General features: G+C 45.0%; 2 pseudogenes; one reads left to right on the top strand and one right to left on the bottom strand.

Annotated features, from left to right (window-relative positions):
- The first annotated feature begins 82 nt into the window (after positions 1–82).
- Positions 83–5,126, top strand: LOC124657792 (annotated as a pseudogene).
- Positions 5,127–5,974: 848 nt separating this feature from the next.
- On the bottom strand, positions 5,975–9,045 carry LOC124655026 (annotated as a pseudogene).
- Between the last annotated feature and the right edge of the window lie 10,581 nt (positions 9,046–19,626).

The following is a 19,626-nucleotide window of genomic DNA, read 5'->3' as shown; positions in this document are numbered from 1 at the left end:
GCAGGACGCGCGCCGCCACGCCACTCCGTCGTTGCCGGATTGCCGTCCCCGCCCCGCGAGCTCCCTGGCTTCTGCGCCACTGATGCTCGCCGCCTGCGCCCGGAGGCTGTCGCAGCGAGCCGTCACGCTCCTCCCCGCGCGCGTTCCCAAATCCTAAACCCTTCCCCCATGGCCGCCGCCGGCGGCGGCGGCGCCACCTCGCCCAAGCGTCTGAGGGTCTACTCGTCAGCCGCCGCCGCCACCGCCGACGTCGACTACTCCAACGGAGCGGGAAGCGGCAAGCGCGTGGGGACCCACAACGGCAGCTTCCACTGCGACGAGGCGCTCGGCTGCTTCCTCATCCGCCTCACCTCCCAGTTCGCGGGCGCCGACGTCGTCCGCACCCGCGATTCCCAGGTCTGTCGCACTGACTCGATTGGCCTGCCATTTCCCACAAAAAATGTTTCGGCGAATTTCGTGGTGGTTATTTTGGCGATGGTTACGGGATTGCGTGCTAAGATTCGTAAACCTTACGGACGGATCAATCAGGTTGCAATTAGGTCTGGATATGCTAATTTAACTCATTATCAGACTGATTTTGTTATATCTGGACAGTTTGATTCATACTGCTATATGAATGTGAGACTGTGAACTGGACAGTTGGTCCATACTGCTATATGAATGTGAGACTGTGAACTGAAATCCTTAGAATTTGTATTTTTTTACATTCTTCGACATTTTATCACCTGGTATAGAAATTCATGAGATATGTATGTCTGCATCTTATGCTAATTATACATGTAGTTTAACAATATTTTCATATTCATGATACGAGTCTTAAAATACGATCACTAGAATTGAGTGAGGCTATGACGCTGTATTGACATGGGTGTCTGGGCTTCATTTGGTTGACTGTTTAAGATCGTTCACGGCCTTTATCATCTGCTATGGACATTCATGGCCTTTATCTGTCTACATCCATGCTAAGTATGACATGTTTAAGATCGTTTTCTTATCCATTAGGAGCCAATGTAATCGTTGGAATTGAGTGAGGCTATGATGCGGTGTTAATATGCGTGCCTGTGCTTCATTTGGTTGAGTGATTTGCTTATGAAGTATCTGTCGAACATGATACAGCAAAACATTGAACACATGATTTGTCATTTGGTGTATCCTTCTCTGCACTTACTTGTTTGCCTCTTACCTGTGGAACTTCACTCTAGATCCTTGATTCGCTGGAGGCCGTGCTTGATGTAGGTGGTGTCTATGATCCCAGCCGGCATCGCTATGATCATCACCAGAAGGGCTTCAACGAGGTCTTTGGACATGGCTTTAACACGAAACTTAGCAGTGCGGGGCTTGTTTACAAGGTACCTCCCATAGATGATGCAGGTTTTAATACAATATTTTTTCCCTTAGAAGCTATGTTATGAAATTTGGTAATATCAGCTAAAATAGATCCCCAATGCAGTACATAACTCGGTATTCATTGGAGGATTTGTTTCTGGATGTTGTGAAATTTCATAGCATAGTTTGTCTTGTGCACACACTGCCTTTTGATAATTTTTTAATCTATCAAATTTACAAGTTGCAAATCAAATGTCAATGCTACATTTTTCTTTCCATTATTGAAATGATGGCTTCCTTATATATCATTTAAACTGCTGTGATACTGCAGCATTTTGGCAAGGAGATAATTGCAAAGGAGCTTCAGCTCAATGAGGACCATGAAGATGTTCACCGGGTGTATCTTGCCATATACAAAAACTTTGTTGAGGTGAGAATCTGAACTCTTAACCAACTGTGAAATTTGTGTTAGTACTTTTTGTAATATAGAAAATTTTGTTAAAGGATAAGGGAATGGCTTTATTGACTAGGATTTTAGGAATCAAAAATATCAGCCGTGAAATTTATATGTTAGTGTTGCGTAAACTTAGGATACTGAGAGGGGGGAGTTCATGAATCTACATTTTTTTTTTCTGAACTGTTTCTGTGTTAGAGTTTGTGGTTAGCTTCAACATATAGATGAGGTTTGGCTTTAGTAGGATTGGTAAGGAAAGATGCACCGTATGTTGGCAAAATTTGATTGCAGTTGGGTGCTTGTAGCTGGATCTGAGGCTCAGAGATGCTTCTTGCAGGCAGAGGAGGGGTAATATAAGCCAATTATTAGTCAGTTGACAAGTTCTGTACTTAGGCTCAAGGTTTACATGTTACTAAGGCGTAAAGAACTTCAATACATAAACTGTCATCTGGCATCAGTTTTCTTTGACACATCCAGTTGTCCTTCCTCATTCATTCATGTATTTGTTTTGCTGCCATTTGTCTTAATTGACCAATACCATATTTTTCCACATGATGTGCTAAAGAAGCAATGTATCTTTCGTGTAACAGGCACTTGATGCAATTGATAATGGAATCAATCAGTATGACACAGAGCAACCCCCCAAGTATGTGAACAATACACACTTGTCTTCACGTGTTGGGCGTCTTAATCCGGACTGGACTGATCCAGATCAATCACCTGAGAAGGAAAATGCTGCGTTTCAACAGGCAATGGTGCTTGCAGGAAGTGAATTTATGGAGGTATGACTTATGCCTGGTTAATCTTTTGGTGTGTTTTGTTCATGCACTTCTTAAGGTCTTGTCAAATTGTGTGTGCTATATATCTTCCTTCTTTTTCCAAATGGGATTCATCCTCGCAGACTCCCTTATACCCTAAGCCTATTGTCTCATGTTTGTATGACTATATTTTTCCACTTCCACTGGCAGAGTGTTTGCTTTCATGTCAAGTCATGGCTACCTGCAAGATCTATCATCATGGAGTGTTTGCTGTCAAGAGGAAGTGTTGATCCAAGTGGAGAAATCATGGTATTAGATAGATTCTGCCCGGTAAGATCCTGGCTAGTTATTAGACTACTAGCATAATACCTGTACGTTGCTACGGACTATAAGTGGATGTCATTGTTTTGCTGCAATATCTGAATTGAAGTTCTCAAACATACAAACAAATTCGACACAATCAAAAGACACGATTCATTCAATTAAGTTAGAAGACACAAAATAAGTTCACGACAACAAATTTAAACGTATAATCCTTTTAACATAAGGTTCAAGCATCAATAACTCGAGGAGATTAGATTTGTTATTTATATTATTTCATTGTTTTGTTTATATTGTGTCATCAATTCTTTTTCAGCATAACGTAAGCATGTTAGGATCCTGAGTACTAAACCTATAATCCTTCATGAAGCACATGAATTGATATAACTATAAAGGAACATACAAATTAATGGATTCAAGTTTTTGTTTGGAGAAGAATGTTCAATACTCAGATAACATTACCTAGCCAATCAACTATTGTAATTAACAAGTACAGCCCCCTACATTGCAATACTACAGCTAGAATCACAAAAATAAAATAAACTATAGCTGCAACTTGGCCACCTTAAGCATACACCTTGAACTGTTTCTGCTAGAATATCATAGACGACTGAAATTCAAATAAAAATGTACTGGAATATATATATTGCATCTCCGACCATATCTTTCTAGTTTCTGTGACAATCAAAAAATATCTTTCTTTTTTGTAAAAGATCAAATTATTTGCACCCATATCACGATGTTGGTACATGAAAAAAACACATATAAGATATTTGCATAAGAATTATATTTGCTAACATTGCCCTCCAGTTATTGATCGCACAACATATGTGTAAAGCTGATCCTATCTAACAATAATAGACAAGGTTACATGTGTAGCTTTGCTCTCCGAACAGGATTAAGAAGTTAAGATGAGAAATTCAAGGATGCCATATGTGTCAGACCAAATCAAGGATGCCATATGCTGCTGGTGCTAGCGCTGCTGTGCGACGGAGCTGGGGCCAACGGGGCATATCTCGGGGGTTGGGTCGGCGGCGCAAAAGGTTAGGCAGGCGGCGTACGACTAGGGGCCATGGTCGGGGGGACTGGGGACATGGTTTTCTTCTCCCCTCTTGTTCGTGGGGACTGAAACCTTGGTTTCCTACTGTATTTTTTAGCGTGAGCGATTTTTTTCGTGCAGGACGGAGTGGACGATGTACCAACCATCACTACAGATTGAGCTTTAATATTAGAGTTATCACAATTTTGGTCCTATCCACAACTGATGTTTTTGGACTGGAAATGTTAATCCAAGCAGAAGCATAAATGTTGTTTCTCATCTGGTTATGTTAATCTTTAGTGTGCTCAATGTTTTTGTATTTTCCACGGTTCCACCTGAAACCTTGTTATTTGTTCTGCTGTAGTAGTGTTGAAAACAGTTGCATAATAGAACTGTAGGTGTTGCTTGTAAGTACAGGCACTGGAAGTTCTCTGGCATCGTTGCTGTATTAGCTATTCAATATCATCTAGTGTTTTAGGTTTTTTTTTGTAAAACTTATTTCAGCAAGTGCTTTGTTTAATTAATAACTGCCTGACGTAGTGAAGTGCGATAGTCCTAATATGGTCATGTGAACGTAAACTGAATGCTTCTCTTTTATGGCAGTGGAAACTTCATTTATTTGAGCTAGAGCAGGAGCTGAAGACTGATCCTTTGACTAAGTATGTGCTGTATCAGGTAAGAAGTGTTGCCCCTTCCCAGTTACCTGATATGAATTTCATTTAGTACCTTAGATTTTTTTGAGAGCAAGTATATACTTGTGTGTAGTTACCACCAAATTGCTAATCTGGAAGTGAAGTGGCGTTAATACTTTCAAGTTGTAGTAGAGGTCGTTTTAGGATTTCACTGATGGGTTGGCAGTTCGGCAGCAGCCAGCATTGCGATCAACTGCACATGCTTTTTTGTTTCTGTAGTTGCAACTTGTTTCGGCTATTTCTTTCTGGCATACCAGATTTTCATATATGTATTTTAATTTTGTCCGCATAACTGCAGGACGAGAGGAGCAAAAGCTGGCGAGTTCAAGCTGTCTCTGTTGCTCCCGACAGATTCGAGAGCCGGAAGGCTCTTCCAGAGAAGTGGAGGGGCATGAGAGACGACGAGCTGTCGAAGGAAACTGGCATCCCTGGATGTGTGTTTATTCACATGAGCGGCTTCATTGGTGGGAATAAGACCTACGATGGAGCATTGGAAATGGCAAGAGCTGCCCTCAAATGCTAATTTGACCGAAGCACCAAGCACTAGAACAGTCTCACCCATGTTATGATTGAGTTGCAAAAAAAGTGCTGCACCTATCAGTTTTACCATTGACTTGTTAGCATTGAGTATGTATATTCCGTGGCATAAAACATCCCATAGCAGGGCTTGATGTCTGTATGGAACTGAACAAAGAACAGTTAAGTTTGATAAAGATGTTGAAACTCATTAATTTGTGGTCCTTCCCAATTTTTATTACTGTTGCAAGCATTCTCTATGCATAAGCGACTGATCGATTGACATGGCATTTCCGCCAAAAAAAGTCGGTTGTATTTGATTGATTCCGGTTTTATACCAACTGAGAGTCCACTTTCTGCATCAGCTGTTTTTCTTTTCTTTCAAAATAAGCCCCAGATTATGCAATTCAATGAGAATACAGGAATAGCCGGGACTTTCTGGTTCAGTTTTGCTTTTTGTGCATTTGAAATTACCAGTTCATTCATATTGAAAGTAGCAGTACATTTTTCGTTGAAAATATGGCCTTTCTATGTTTATGTTAAATTCCCCAGTTTGATCTTTAATGATAAGGGAATTGTACAAAATATGTCTCCGTAAATTTGTCCGTTTGATTTTTTATTGGGATAACGGAAATATGAGAACTTGAGAACTGGTAAGACGAGACAGAATTCTTCCGGCTTATCTTGGCTACATAAGACGAGAGCTGTAGCCGATAGATAACAATTAAGCGCCTTATCTTGGCTACATAAGACGAGACAGAATTCTTCCGGCTTCTATAACACCTCCATCACTCCGCCTTCATGGCCAGATAAGAATCACTCGCTAACTATACTAAGTCACTCATGATCAGTGTTACATGATGTAACTTTACATCCCCCACGTATAGGATATCGGGCTCCGCACGTCGTGCTCCCCGTCGACGCTGCTCCACGTCAGCCACCCGAACGCGGCGTCCATCGGGCCGCCCTGCGCCGTCGACTTGAACGTCACGGTGTACCTGACCTTGTCCCCGGCCTTCTTGAACACGAGCCTGGCTGGCTTCACGGACACGACGATGCTGGGTGGACCGGTGACCTTCACGGTGTACACGGAGCTGGCGGTGCCGACGTTCGTGAGCTCGCGGTGGTACCTGACGGTGGTGTGCGATTTCCGGAGGCCGAACACGACGGAGAAGGATGGGTAGTTGAGGTCGCCGGGGCTGGAGAGCTTGCGCTGGCACGTCGCGTTCGGCGCCCCCGTGATGGCCTGGACCTGCCGGGGCGAGGCACCGCCGACGGTGCACAGGAAGGCGACGTAGTCGTCGATGGACGTGTCGTAGACAAGGCCTGGGGACAGGGCCTTGACGGGGTCTACGTGGCCGGAGCCGAAGGACCAGGGCGTGGCCGTGCTGTTGGCGCTGCCGGCAGCCGCGTCCAGGAGGGGCGAGCCGGTGTTGTCGACGGCGTAGGCCGTGGTCATGAGCGCCGACTTGATGGCGCTGGGGCTCCAGTCGGGGTGCGCCGCCTTGACGAACGCCGCCAGGCCGCTGATGTGAGGGCACGACATGGATGTTCCTGCATCACCATGCATTAACTGTCAGGTTCTCGTTCAAGCTGGTAAGTTTTCAGTCTTTAATCAAGACAAGAGGTGCATGAATAGATTTGGTCTGAGCAAAATATATTCTGAAAGCTGCATGAAGTCCTAGTTTGTTTCGTTTTCTTTTAGTTTTGAAAAGGTATTCTTTTACCGCCAAAGACCTAAAGTGCTGTAGTAGTCCATGACTGTTTCTGTTGTATTCATACATGCAGCAAAAAATTCAGGTTCCTTCAACACCAGCGTTGTTACATGTACCTGTCTGGAATCTCAAGCCTGAACATGTGTCTGAAGTTTGAACTCCAAGGCAATGCCAAATGCATGAGTTATCAGTTTATCACCATCATCAAATAATTAAGCTATAACTAACTTTTATTGGCCCTCTGATATACTCTTGCATCAAATGTTCAGTATAGGAAAAGAGAAACACTAAGATGGCAGTTCAGATATATGTAACCAAAACATTCTTGCATCAAGCTAGGTTCAGTAAAGGAGAAAAGAGAGAAATAATCAAAGGCGTGCGGTAAAGCCTGCCAGTACTACCATCATGGCATCTTGATGCATGCCAACTAAAGCTAACCAAAAGATGTAAAGTTGAGGTGTTACGGTGCAATTTTTCAAGAAAGGTGTCGATCTCGGTGCAATGCGCTAAAAGCAACGGAATTATCACACCTGTGCAGTACAGAGCCAACAGAGGAAGCACGGCGTGCACTCACCTGACAGGATGTTGAACGCCGGCCGCCGCTCGTCGATGGTCAGCCCGGTCGGCCCGACGGACCCCGTCCACCCGGCCAGGATGTTCACCCCCGGCCCGATCACGTCCGGCTTCAGCAGCTGCGGCACCTGCCTGTTGGGCCCGCGGGAGCTAAACGCCGCCACCACCGGCGCCGGCTGCACGTCCACCGCGGTGCCGGCGAAGCTCAGCACCACCTCCGCGTCTGCTTCGGACTCCACGTAACTCCTTATAGCCTCGCCGCTCGTGGCGCCGACGGCGACGGCAGGGAGCAGGTGGCTGTCCGCGACGATCTCCTCGCCGCTCTGCGCGGTGTTGGCGAGCACCATCCCGACGCCGCCCGCCTGCTTCACCACCTGCCCCTTCTCCACCCGCGAGTTACCGCCCCGGTCGCACAGCACCACCTTGCCCTTCACCGCCGCCGCGTCCAGCGTGCCCGCCATGCACAGCTTGCTCGCGTTGCTGCCCGCGCGGACGCCTCTGTTGTACACCAGAGGGAACCTGTCGTCGCCGAGCCCGTCGCCTGAGTAGAGCGACATGCCGGCGTGGGTCTCGCCGTTGCCGAGCTTCGCGTACGCCGGGAAGTTCCGGTCGAGCGTGCCCGCTCCGACGGTGATGATCCACGGCGCGGTGTTCACCAGCGAGGACGGCGACGGCCCGCTGTTCCCGGCCGAGCACGCGACGACGATGCCGCGGCGGGTGGCCGCGAGCGCGCCGACGGCGATGGGGTCCCGCGAGACCGGGTACGAGCCGCCGCCGAGAGATAGGGACAGCACGTCGACGCCGTCGTCGATGGCCTGCTCCATGCCCGCGAGGATGTCGGAGCTGAAGCAGCCCTGCCGCCAGCACACCTTATACGCCGCCACGCGTGCTCCGGGGGCCATGCCCCGCGCCGTGCCGTGCGCGTACCCGAGGAGGCTCGCGTCGGCCACGACGGCCCCCGCCGCGGTGGACGCCGTGTGGGTGCCGTGCCCGTCGTGGTCCCTCGGCGAGGAGAGCTCGGTGTTGACGTGGGAACCGTTCCCGCCGCCGGCCCCGAATCCTCGGAAGAAGCCGCGCGCGCCAATGAGCTTGCGGTTGCACATCGAGGAGGGAAGTCGGTGGCGTTGGTCTCGCAGGTCCCGCGCCAGCGCGCCGGCACGGGGCCCATGCCGGCGTCGACGAAGCTGGGGCTCTCAGGCCAGACGCCGGTGTCGAGCACCCCGACGATGACGTCTGAGCTCCCGCCGTCGCCCTGCTCAGGGGCTGGGGCGGTGTAGGGCGGGAGGTGGAGGAAGAGCGGGGAGCGCGTGGTGTGGAGCGGGTGCAGGACGTCCTCGTGAACCGACGCGACGGCGGGGTGGCCGCGGAGCTCCGCGACGTGGGACGGGAGCAGGCGGGCCGCGAAGGCGGAGGGCGCGGCCGTGGTGTAGGAGTAGAGGAGGTGGCGCGAGGGGTCCAGGGAGAGCGAGTCGAGGTGGGCGTGGTGCCAGTGCAGGTGCGTGGCGTACGGCGAGGGCTTCAGCGAGGGGTTCAGGTACACAATGTAGGTCGCCGAGCCTTCATCGGCGGCGGCGGAGGCGAGCGCCGGCGAGGAGGAGGCGATGGCGGAGAAGAGGCCGGCGAGCACGAGCAGGAGGAGCGGTTGCTGCATGGGAAGCATGGCTCGTTCGTTCCGACCTCGGAGTGTACGTGGGGGAGTGGATGGAGTGGCGCGGCCGTGTGGGTGTGACAATCCGTCGAGGCGCTCTCGATTCAAATAAGAAACCGGGTGGCCGCGTATGGACGAACTTCCCGTTAATGGCAAATCTTAACTTCCCTCTCCATCGTCCCAGGCCTAATTCTCCTGTACGCCATTAGTGAAAGCAAAGAAAATCCGACGATCCTGTGCGTCCACATGTCACGGCCGTATCATCACGGTATCGGTGATCAGTGTCACCACCCACCACCGAAAAAATGTGTACGTGTGACATTCTAGGCCCGCCACTGCCGAAAAACGATTGTTGCTATGCATCGAGCTGTGATAAGTGGAGCTTGGCAAACAGCACCTTCGCAAACAGTCGGCAAACTATCAACTATGCACGGTCAATAAATTGAAATCGTCAATGGGAAAGCACTCGGTAAAGTTCAAAACTCCGCAAAATTTCAAGAACACTCGGCAAACATTAGCATTCCCTGCCCCGCGAAAGCTTCATGCTTTGGCACTAACTGCGGTGACGCCCTCGCGTGCCGCATTCCTCTTGAGGACGTCGTCAAGGTGCTCTTTACCATGCCATGGTCCCCCGTGAATACCCATGTCCTTTTGGACTTGGCGGTGGTGACGCTTTGCGACGTTACCCTCCTGGGGTGCTGTCATGGAGGTCGGGTGCCCTAGGGCATGGCGTGGAGTGTTCAGGCGTCTCGAAGTAGTGTTGGCTCCACTTTGTATCGTTTAGTTGTGTTGGCTTTATTTATAAAGGAGAAAGTTGCATAGACCAACAAGTCTTGGAGGGAAAGTTACGCAAGAGTAACTCTAATTTTTCTCTATTTTTTTTGCATAGACAAGTAAATCCATGAATAATTGGTTGCAAAGAGACATAATAACTATTTAGAAAAAATTTAAATAGCACTCTATCTTTTTTCTATAATCAAATATCTTTTATTAAGGGTAGCTACATGAGGTTCTGAATGACATACATAAGAAAAAAAAGTCAGGAGTTCTCTTTAAAATTGATTTTGAGAAATCTTTTAACAAAGTTAAATGGCCTTTCTTGTATCTATCCATGGATGTGAAGGGATTCCCAACTCAATGGATGGATTTGGTCATGAAAACAGTAACTAGTGGTAAAGTGGGGATCAACATTAATTGAGAAGCTGAACCCTATTTCTCAACACATCAGGGGTTGAGGCAGGGGAATCCCCTTTCACCATTGCTTTTTGATATTGTTGTCGACATACTAGAATTTTCATAAAAAAGGAACAAAGGGCTGGTCTACTAATTTGGGCTAGCTACATATTTGATAGAAGGAGGGGTATCAATTCTGCAATATGCAGATGATACTATTATCCTTCTTGAAGATGACCTAGAGAACATGCTAGAAACTTAAAAGTTATCTTGTGTCTGCTTGATCAAATGTCAGGTTTAAAAATTAACTTTCACAAAAGTGATATCTATTGTCCAAGAGAGGCTTTGGAGAGAGAGAGAGAGAGAGAGTAGCTTTGAAAGAATCTTCACCTATAAGTCTGGCCTACTACCTATGAAATATCTAGGTGTGCCAATTAACAGGAAGAGATTGAAAAACTAGATTGTGATCCCACTAAAGGGAAAATGAGGAACAAGTTGGGGCCATCACAAGAGAAAATGCTAGTGATGGGAGGAAGAGTCACTCTGATAAACTCTTCATTAACTAGTGTTCCCTTGTACATGCTCTCCTTTTATAGAATACCTCAGGGGTAAAAGAGAAAATGGGTAAAATTAGGAACAAATTCCTCTGGTATGAACATTGCACTACTTTAAAAATGGTTATGGAAGCTTTTTAATGAAGATGGAATATGGAAAAAATTCCTTAAGGGGAAGTATCTTCACAAATAAAACCTCTGCCAAGCTGTGGTAAAGAATGGCACTTCTGGCAAGGCTTGATGGAGAGAAAACACCTATTTTGGAGTTGTTGTCAGGTGCAGGTTGGTGATGGGATGAAGACAAGTTTTTGGGAAGATCGAGATGTCGCCTAGAGGGGGGGGGGGTGAATAGGCAATTAAAACTCTTGCGGATTTGTCTTGTAAGAATGCGGAATTAAACTAGCGTTTAGTTTACAAGCACAAACCCTAAATATGCTAAGCTCAACTAAGTGTAACAATAACAACTAGAGCTAAACAAGATAGGCACAAGATATATGTAGCACAAGTGATAGCAAGATATATGTACTTCAAGCACGATTGCTATCACAAGGAAAGAGAGCTCGGGTATAGAAATAACCGAGGCACGCGGAGACGAGGATGTATTCCCGTGTTCCCTTCCTTTGCAAGAAGGTACGTCATGTTTGGAGGAGTGGAGGTCCACGAAAGATTCCCCGCGCCACGAAGGCTCACCCTATTCTCCGGACCACACCCACGAAGGATAATGACCCTTTCCTTATGGTTAGCTTTTCCTCCGCTCCGGAGATGGCAAGCTCCACAACCACTTCACAAGCTCCACGAAGGAGAAGCCCGGGCCTCTTCACAGTCTTCTTGAAGAGATCATCGGAGCACCAACCGCCAACCCAACTAGGAGGTCTCCCTCCAAGAGTAACAAGCTCACGGTGTCTCACTCGAACTAATCGTGGTGGAGAGCTCAACACTATGCAATGATGCAAAGCAAGAACACTAGAGGTGTTCAAGTCCTTCACACTCAAATCCCACCCAAGCAACAAATGCTAAGATGAGATTGGAGAGGAAGAACAATGGGGAAAGTCAACAAAAGACTCCAAGATCTAGATCCCAAGAGTTCCCCTCACTTAGAGGAGAAATGGATTGGTGGAGGTTGTAGATCTAGATCTCCTCTCTTAGATCCCTCGAGAATGGGCAAGAATCATGGGGGGAATCAAGAGAGAGGGCAAGTTCTTCAAATGCAACAATGGAGGAGAGATAATGGAAGAACTAGCCCAGCCCAAGGTGGAAGAAGGCATGTTTATAGCCCAAGAGCAAATATAACCGTTGAGGAAAAAGACATGTGAAAATCGCAGGAAAAACGGGCCAGAAAAGTGGCCCAGCCGGCTGCCAGGCCGGCTGACCGGAATTCCTGCTGAGCAGCCCGGCCGGATGTCCAGTCGGGCCAGCCCACTAGCCGGGCGGGGCGGCGACCGCACTGTGCGGGAGTTAGGCCAGGGGGAGGCGGCGTGAGGTGGGCCGCGTGGGGCGAAGCGGCCCAGCCGGTAGGGAGGCCGGTCAGGCCGGGGCCAGTGCCGGGCGGGCCGGCGGCTGCCGGGCCCTTAGCCAGACCAGACCGGATGGGCCTCAGTAGGCTGTCCGGTTGGCATCAGCGCCCGGGCCGGTTTCGGCCGGGTGGGCCGGCGTGTGGGCCGGCAGGCCGGTCAGTCGGCCGGCTGCCCCTCCCCTTTTCATTTTCATTTTCTTCTTTTACTCTTTTCCCTTTTTCTTTAATAACAAATGCTCCCGGACTCCGATTCGAATGAAACCAATTTTGTTTGGACGATAACAACAAATGCTATCCAATAGAAAGTGAAAACACAAGAATCTGTCGGAGGGGATTTTATCATGAATATAAAAGGTAGAACATTATATCATGAATAACCGGTAAAATCACCCAACCTCAAAAACACATTAAAAGATGCATGCGGATTCCGTTTTCGATGAATTTGGGCTTGTTGTAAAGCTAGCAACAAGCTCAAGAACCTCACACAGAGAAACACCAAGAAGCAATAGGGATATGCAAAGTATGCAAAAGATTGAGCTCCCTAAGACGATGTGATCAAGTTACCCAACCGAAAGCCCCTCTTAATAGTGCGGCTATGTATCCTATAATCTGGTCTCCCATCAACCACCTTGAGACCGGTAAAAGGAAAACCTATCAAGGTCATACCTTTGCCTTGCGCATCCCACTTGATCTTGATGATAGCTATTCAAGCTCCACACAAGCCGGAATGCCTCAGCTTGATCATCGTTGCTTCGTGAAGACTCACAAATGCTCCCCCATACACCATAATGGGAAAGCTCCATTGATGCACATCTTCACATGTCCATTATCACCACATGGACGGCAAGCTTCAAGCATGTGATCCACTTGAGATGCTCATCTTGAACTTGCCCAACTCAACCTTGTATCTTCTCATACTCTATCATAATATCTTGAGGTGTATATAAAGAATTCTTCACTTGGAATCAAGCTCTCAAGATCTTGATCATCCATTGCTTATCACATAAGATAGAGTATGGCTAATATTGAGTTCCACATAAGAACTCCATCTTCATTTCTTCTTCTTGATCATATCACATATATATGTTTAAATCGATGATCTTGATGCCAATACACAAGGTGTATCTTTATCTTCATGGCATCCATACTTGAATCCAACACATGGAATACAAGTAGTACCTATGGAATATTCCTTCATATAAACTCAATGAGAACATTAGTCCATAGGGGTTGTCATTAATTACCAAAACCACACATAGGGGCAATATACCCTTACAATCATTGGATACGCACATCATGCCTAGCCAAAACTTTTCCTAGACTCTTCTCTGTATCCATGAACATGAAGGTAATTGTCAAATATGTTTTTGATAAAGGAGTCAATGGTCTTCGATTTAGAAGAGCAATGGTTGGGATGCTTACAATGGGATACATTGAAAAAATTGTTAGAAAATGTGATTCTGAGAGAGGAACCTGATATGTTAATATGGAAGTTAACAAATTCGGGCTCCTTTTCAGTTAAATCTTTCCATTCAGCAATGCAATGTGGACCGTTACAAATTTATGTGGAAAGTTAAGATACCACTTACAATTAATTTTTTTGTGTGGTTAGTGCTTAAAGGAAGTATTCTGACAAGAGATGTTCTTATACATAGAGGAGGAAAATGTGAGAAACAATGTCTTTTCTGTGGATGCAATGAATCCATTTCACATCTCGTTTTCACTATTCTTTAGCTAGGTATATTTGGAATGTGGCTAGCTGTAAATTTGGTTTAGCTTTTCAATTTGAATCAGCTGACGATTGCATCTCAACCTGGTTGAAAGGTTTTAAGGGAAAAAAGAGAGATGTTGGCTGTAGGAATTGCTTCTGTTTTATGGAGCATATGGAAGACGAGAAATTCCAAAGAGACTGGAAAGAAGTGTTTGGAGCGAGAAGATGTTGGACGCCTTGGATTCCGAGACTGGAACAATGAAAAAGAAATAAAAAAGAGAAGGCTTTTGAAGCGGATCAACAAGGGTTTACATGTGATGATGTTGAGGAGGAAAAAGGAGTAGACTAGGTGATGTATCTCTTATGTTAGCTTCCCTCCCCTGTTCCTTTTTTCTATTTTCGTTTTCGCCACCTATTCTCCCTTGTTGTCATAGTTTCAGTCTAGCGAGACTCTCAGTTTAAGAATGCTTGCTGTGGTTTGTGGGGGTGCTGTGTTTGTAAGGCTGAACTTTCTAGGACGTTGGTTTCATTAACGAAATCGGGGACATTGATCCCTTTGATCTAAAATATCTCTTTGTTATAGGGAATCTAGAGCACTCCCGCTAAAGTTGTGCACGTTCAACGCTAAATAGAATCTCCCGCTAATATCTCACTAAATCGTGCTAAAATGCTAAATTAGGCAAAAAAAATATGCTATTTATTCCGCTAGGATAAAAAAATTCTCGATTTCATTTCATGAAAGTTGGACCTGGTTAATTAAGTGGTGCATGCACTGGTGCACTCCTGAAAGGACACGGATGTCGCCTAGAGGGGGGGGGGGTGAATAGGCGATTTAAAACTTTTACGAGATGGGCTTAAAAAATGCGGAATAAAACTAGCGTTTACTTTGTCAAGCCCAAAGCCTATGTACTATGGTTCACCTATGTGCACCAACAACTTATTCTAAGCAAGAGTTCACCTATGTGCACCAACAACTTATGCTAAGCAATACAAGCAAGTATGTGATAACAAGATATATATAACTTCAAGCACGATGGCTATCACAAGGTAAAGTGCATAAGTAAAGAGCTCGGGTATAGAGATAACCGAGGCACGCGGGAGACGATGATTTATCCCGGAGTTCACACTCTTGCGAGTGCTAATCTCCGGTGGAGAGGTGCGGTTGCTTAGTGCTCCCGAACGCCACAAGAGGCTCACCTTGAGGTGTGGTTGCTCGATGCACACCAACGCCACAAAGGCCTCACCCCAAGATGCGGTACTCACACCACACACCGAACGCCACGAAGGCGCCTCACCTAAATCTCCGGTGACCCTCGCCACAAAGGCCTAAGTCACGGTTCCACTAAGGGATTTCCTTCGAGGCGGAAACCGGGCCTTACACAAAGATTGGGGCACACATCCACAACTTAATTGGAGGCTCCCAACAAATCGCCACAAAGGCCTAGAATCCGTCTAGGGTTCCAAGAACCCAAGAGTAACAACCTTCTTGCTTTCACCACCACGAATCACCGTGGAGAACTCAAACCGATGCACCAAATGCAATGGCAAGAACACCACAAAGATGCTCAAGTCCTTCTCTCTCAAATTCCAACAAAGCTACAAAAGCTATTGGGGGAATAAGAGAGGAAGAACAAAGAGGAGAACACAAAATTCTCCAAGATCTAGATCCCAAAGATTCACTCACAAAGAGATGATTTGGTTTGGTCAAAGTGTGGATCTAGATCTCCTCTCTCTTTCCCTCAAAATGGGGCAAGAATCATGGAGGGATAGAGAGATAGGGCAAGCTTCTCAATATCAACAATGGAGGAGAGAGAGAGTGGAAGAAGCAACAGCCCAAGGAGGAAGAAGGGGGTATTTATACCCCCCAAGAAAATCGAGCCGTTGCGGACTTTCGAGGGCCGGATAATCCGGCCTAAGTTGGGGCCGGATAATCCGCCCCCCGGATAATCCGGCCTCAGGGACAAAACCTGGTAAAAATCCGGCCAAAAGTCCGGCCCCTATCCAGAGCTGCTTTTTTTCTGGTCCTTAGCCGATTTCGAGGGGGCCGGATATTTCCGGATAATCCGGCCCGGATTTTCCGCCCCCCTGAAAACTGGCAGAGACAGCAAACAGAAACGGGCATAACTTTAGCATCCGGACTCCGATTTTGATGATCTTGGGCTTGTTTTAAAGCTAGGAACAAGCTCTACAAGATCATGCAGGAAACCATCATAGTCCAACAAGGGAGGATAGAAACAAATGATGAAAGGTTTGACCTATCTAAAAAAGACATACCGGTAAAACCTCCAATCTCGAAAATGCAACAAGTTGCCCATGCAAAAACCATTCTCAATGAACTAGAGCTTGTCATGAGAATAAACACAAGCTCTAAAACATCACATGGATAAGATCCAAATAAAACCAAGAAAGATGATGAACCAAACTCGAAAACGCAACAAGTGATCTATGCGAAATCCGTTTTCGATGAACTAGAGTTTGTCATGAGAATAAGCACAAGCTCTAAAACATCACATGGATAAGGTCCAAATAACAACCAAGAAAGATGATGCAAGGATGCAAAGGTTTGAGCTCTCTCCGAACGATACGATCGAGTTACTCACTCGAGAGCCCTCTTGATAGTACGGCAACTAAACTATAAACCGGTCTCCAACTACACTATGAGACCGGTGAGAAAGAAACCCTATCAAGAGCAAACCTTATACTTGCGCATTCCACTTGAGCTTGATGACGACGATCTTGACCTCAACAAGATGGAACGCCTTTCTTGCTTGTGCTTGCTTGACGAAGTCTTGTGGATTGCTCCCCCATAATCCACCATGGGAGAGCTTCTTCTTCGGCGCATCTTCACATAACCATGACCACCATGTGGATTGCTCCCCCATAATCCACCATGGGAGAGCTTCTTCTTCGTCGCATCTTCACATATCCATGATCACCATATGGATGGCAAGACTCAAGCAAAGGATCTCTTCGAGATGATTCATCTTGAACTTGCACTCCATTTCACCATGGCAAGCTTCAAGCTTATGAACTCTTCGAGTTGGCTCATCTTGAACTTGCACATCATTTCTTCATTCTTCATCATGTTGATGTCTTGAAGTAACTTGAGGGCTCATTTCATCTTCATCTTCAAGACATACTTGATACTTGATATCCTTCATCAAATTCTTCTTATTGCAACCTTGAAGCCAACATATGGTTCAAGAATTGCCTATGGACAACTCCTACAAATATAACTCAATGCAAACATTAGTCCATAGGGATTGTCATTAATTACCAAAACCACACATGGGGGCTCCATGCACTTTCAATCTCCCCATTTTGGTAATTGATGACAATCTCTTTGAGAGGGTTTATATAAGGAATTGAAGTAGCAAGCAAGTTGAATATATAGAGCAAACTCCCCCATAATATATGCGTGTGTGAATGATCTTGACTTTCATTGCATATATTGGCATTCAAAGCCTAGTGGAGTTTCCTCTAACTATTCAACTATGCAAAGCAACAAGATGCAATGCAATAAAGGCACATGCTTAAGCCCAAAGCAAAGACATAACCAAATTCCCTTAAACCCTCCAAACTTCTCCCCCATTGGCACCAATTGCCGAAATGGGTGAAAAATTTAGAAGGTCAATATAGTGGGAGTTCCTCCATAGCGTGTGCATTTCTCATAATTTGAGTGGAATCAAATGCACGTATCCAATGACGAATATTCGGAAGGAATCACACTATAGATAGGATCAAAGTTTGCAAAAAGATAACAAAGTCTAGAAGCTTCAACAAATGAAGCAAGCAACCAAATGAACCACAAAGAAGATACCAAAAGAAAGATAGATATTATGATAAGATCAAGAAGATTACTCTAAATAATATGAGGAAGCTCCCCAAGGTTTGTGCACAAAACTAGACAACTTGCATTGGAGTATAAAGTGCACAAACATGGAATCATCACTTCCATAATATCATTAAAAAAAACAAAAGATACCAAGTGAATCAAACTCTAATGATCACCAAAAGATAGTGCTATAAATCAAATGAGGAAGCTCCCCAAGGTACATGCATAAATTAAAATGTTGTATTTGAATACAATATGCATAACATGGAATCCTCACTCCCTCATTACCATTTAAAACACAAACATTTGCAATAGATCATAGATAGAAAAATAAGCTTAACACTTGCAACAAACTAATAGTTGAGCAACAAGAAAGAGGCACCATAATAAAAGGCTCAACCAAGATGATATGTGAAAGGCATGATAAAGCATATTATAAGACTATTACAAGGATGAGCAAAAAGCATCATCATAGTCTTCAATGAATTATATTGCTTAGCATGACCAATCAACACGCAATAAATAAATAAGATATCAAAAGGAGATGTATCATCTCTTATGTGTATAAGTTTCTCTAAGTGGGCAATATCACAAAGATATTTATCCACAAAGAAACATGCACACATAAAATAGATACGCAAGAAAAATAGTATGATATCCAAGACGAAGTCATGCAATATACCAATAAGAATTTTTGCTTAATAGCATGGCCAAAGGCTCAATTTTATCTTATTGTACATTCATGAACTTCAACCACAAACAACTAAAATACATCACAAATATCAACAAGGGATAGAATATAGTTGGGATGCATTTGAGAAAGGCAACAAGTATCACAAACGAGGATACCAAAAGAAGTAACTAAATTTGCACTTTCATCTATATTGCACATGTGAGAGCCTTGAGGAATTGATATGCAACAAAATTGCTAGATAGGCATAGTTGGGATGGATGAATCATGAGCATGATTTAAAATACTTCCCAATAAATGCACTCATCTCAAATTACTCACATTCACAATAAAGAGGTTTCATTAAGACTTTTGCAAGAAGTACAACATTTGCAAATCAAGAGATTCATGCCAAAATGCAACCATAAGGTTGGATACAAGAAAAGTATGCATGAGAAGATACTTGTTACCAAGATAGCATTGGTGAGGATGTAGTAGACATGTGTTCGTTGACCATCCTAGCTTGCCTCAAGTTACCATTGAGTCACCATTTCTCCCCAAGAGTGAGACAAGCATCCAATGCATATCCATTGTACCTAACACAAAGGTAAGTACAAAAAGGTCCCCAAACTAATTTGGTCCAAAGTAGTTAGACACACTACAACATATAGGACAAACTCCACAATTCTATGTGCATATAGATATGAAAATGAATTTCATGCACATCTTAGCCAAATTAGGATTTGATGGAGTTTACCCTATATATTGGATCAAAGAAAGTAACACATGCCATAAGATATACATTTATTAAATATGCATGCACAATACTTTCAAGAACCAAAGGAAGATACAATTTGGACAAAACACTAAATAAATCAAGAGACAATGGTTGCCCAAATTATATCAAAGAATCACATCAACACAAGATTGACTCCAAAGAATTATCTCATTATAAGAAGCTAATTAAACCTAAACACAAAGGAATGAGATAACCAACTCCCAAGAGAGCAAGGTTCCAACAAATAAACCAAACCCTCGAAACTTTTTATGATGGCACAAAGTACCAAAAAGAAAATTTATGTCTCCCAAAACCAAATTTTTGATAATGATCAAGAGAAGTTTAAGCAT

This window comes from Lolium rigidum, chromosome 5 (assembly GCF_022539505.1).
Source record: "Lolium rigidum isolate FL_2022 chromosome 5, APGP_CSIRO_Lrig_0.1, whole genome shotgun sequence".
NCBI lineage: Eukaryota > Viridiplantae > Streptophyta > Magnoliopsida > Poales > Poaceae > Lolium > Lolium rigidum.
The sequence above is the reverse complement of the archived record's forward strand: the minus strand, read 5'-3'. Positions and strand labels throughout refer to the sequence as shown.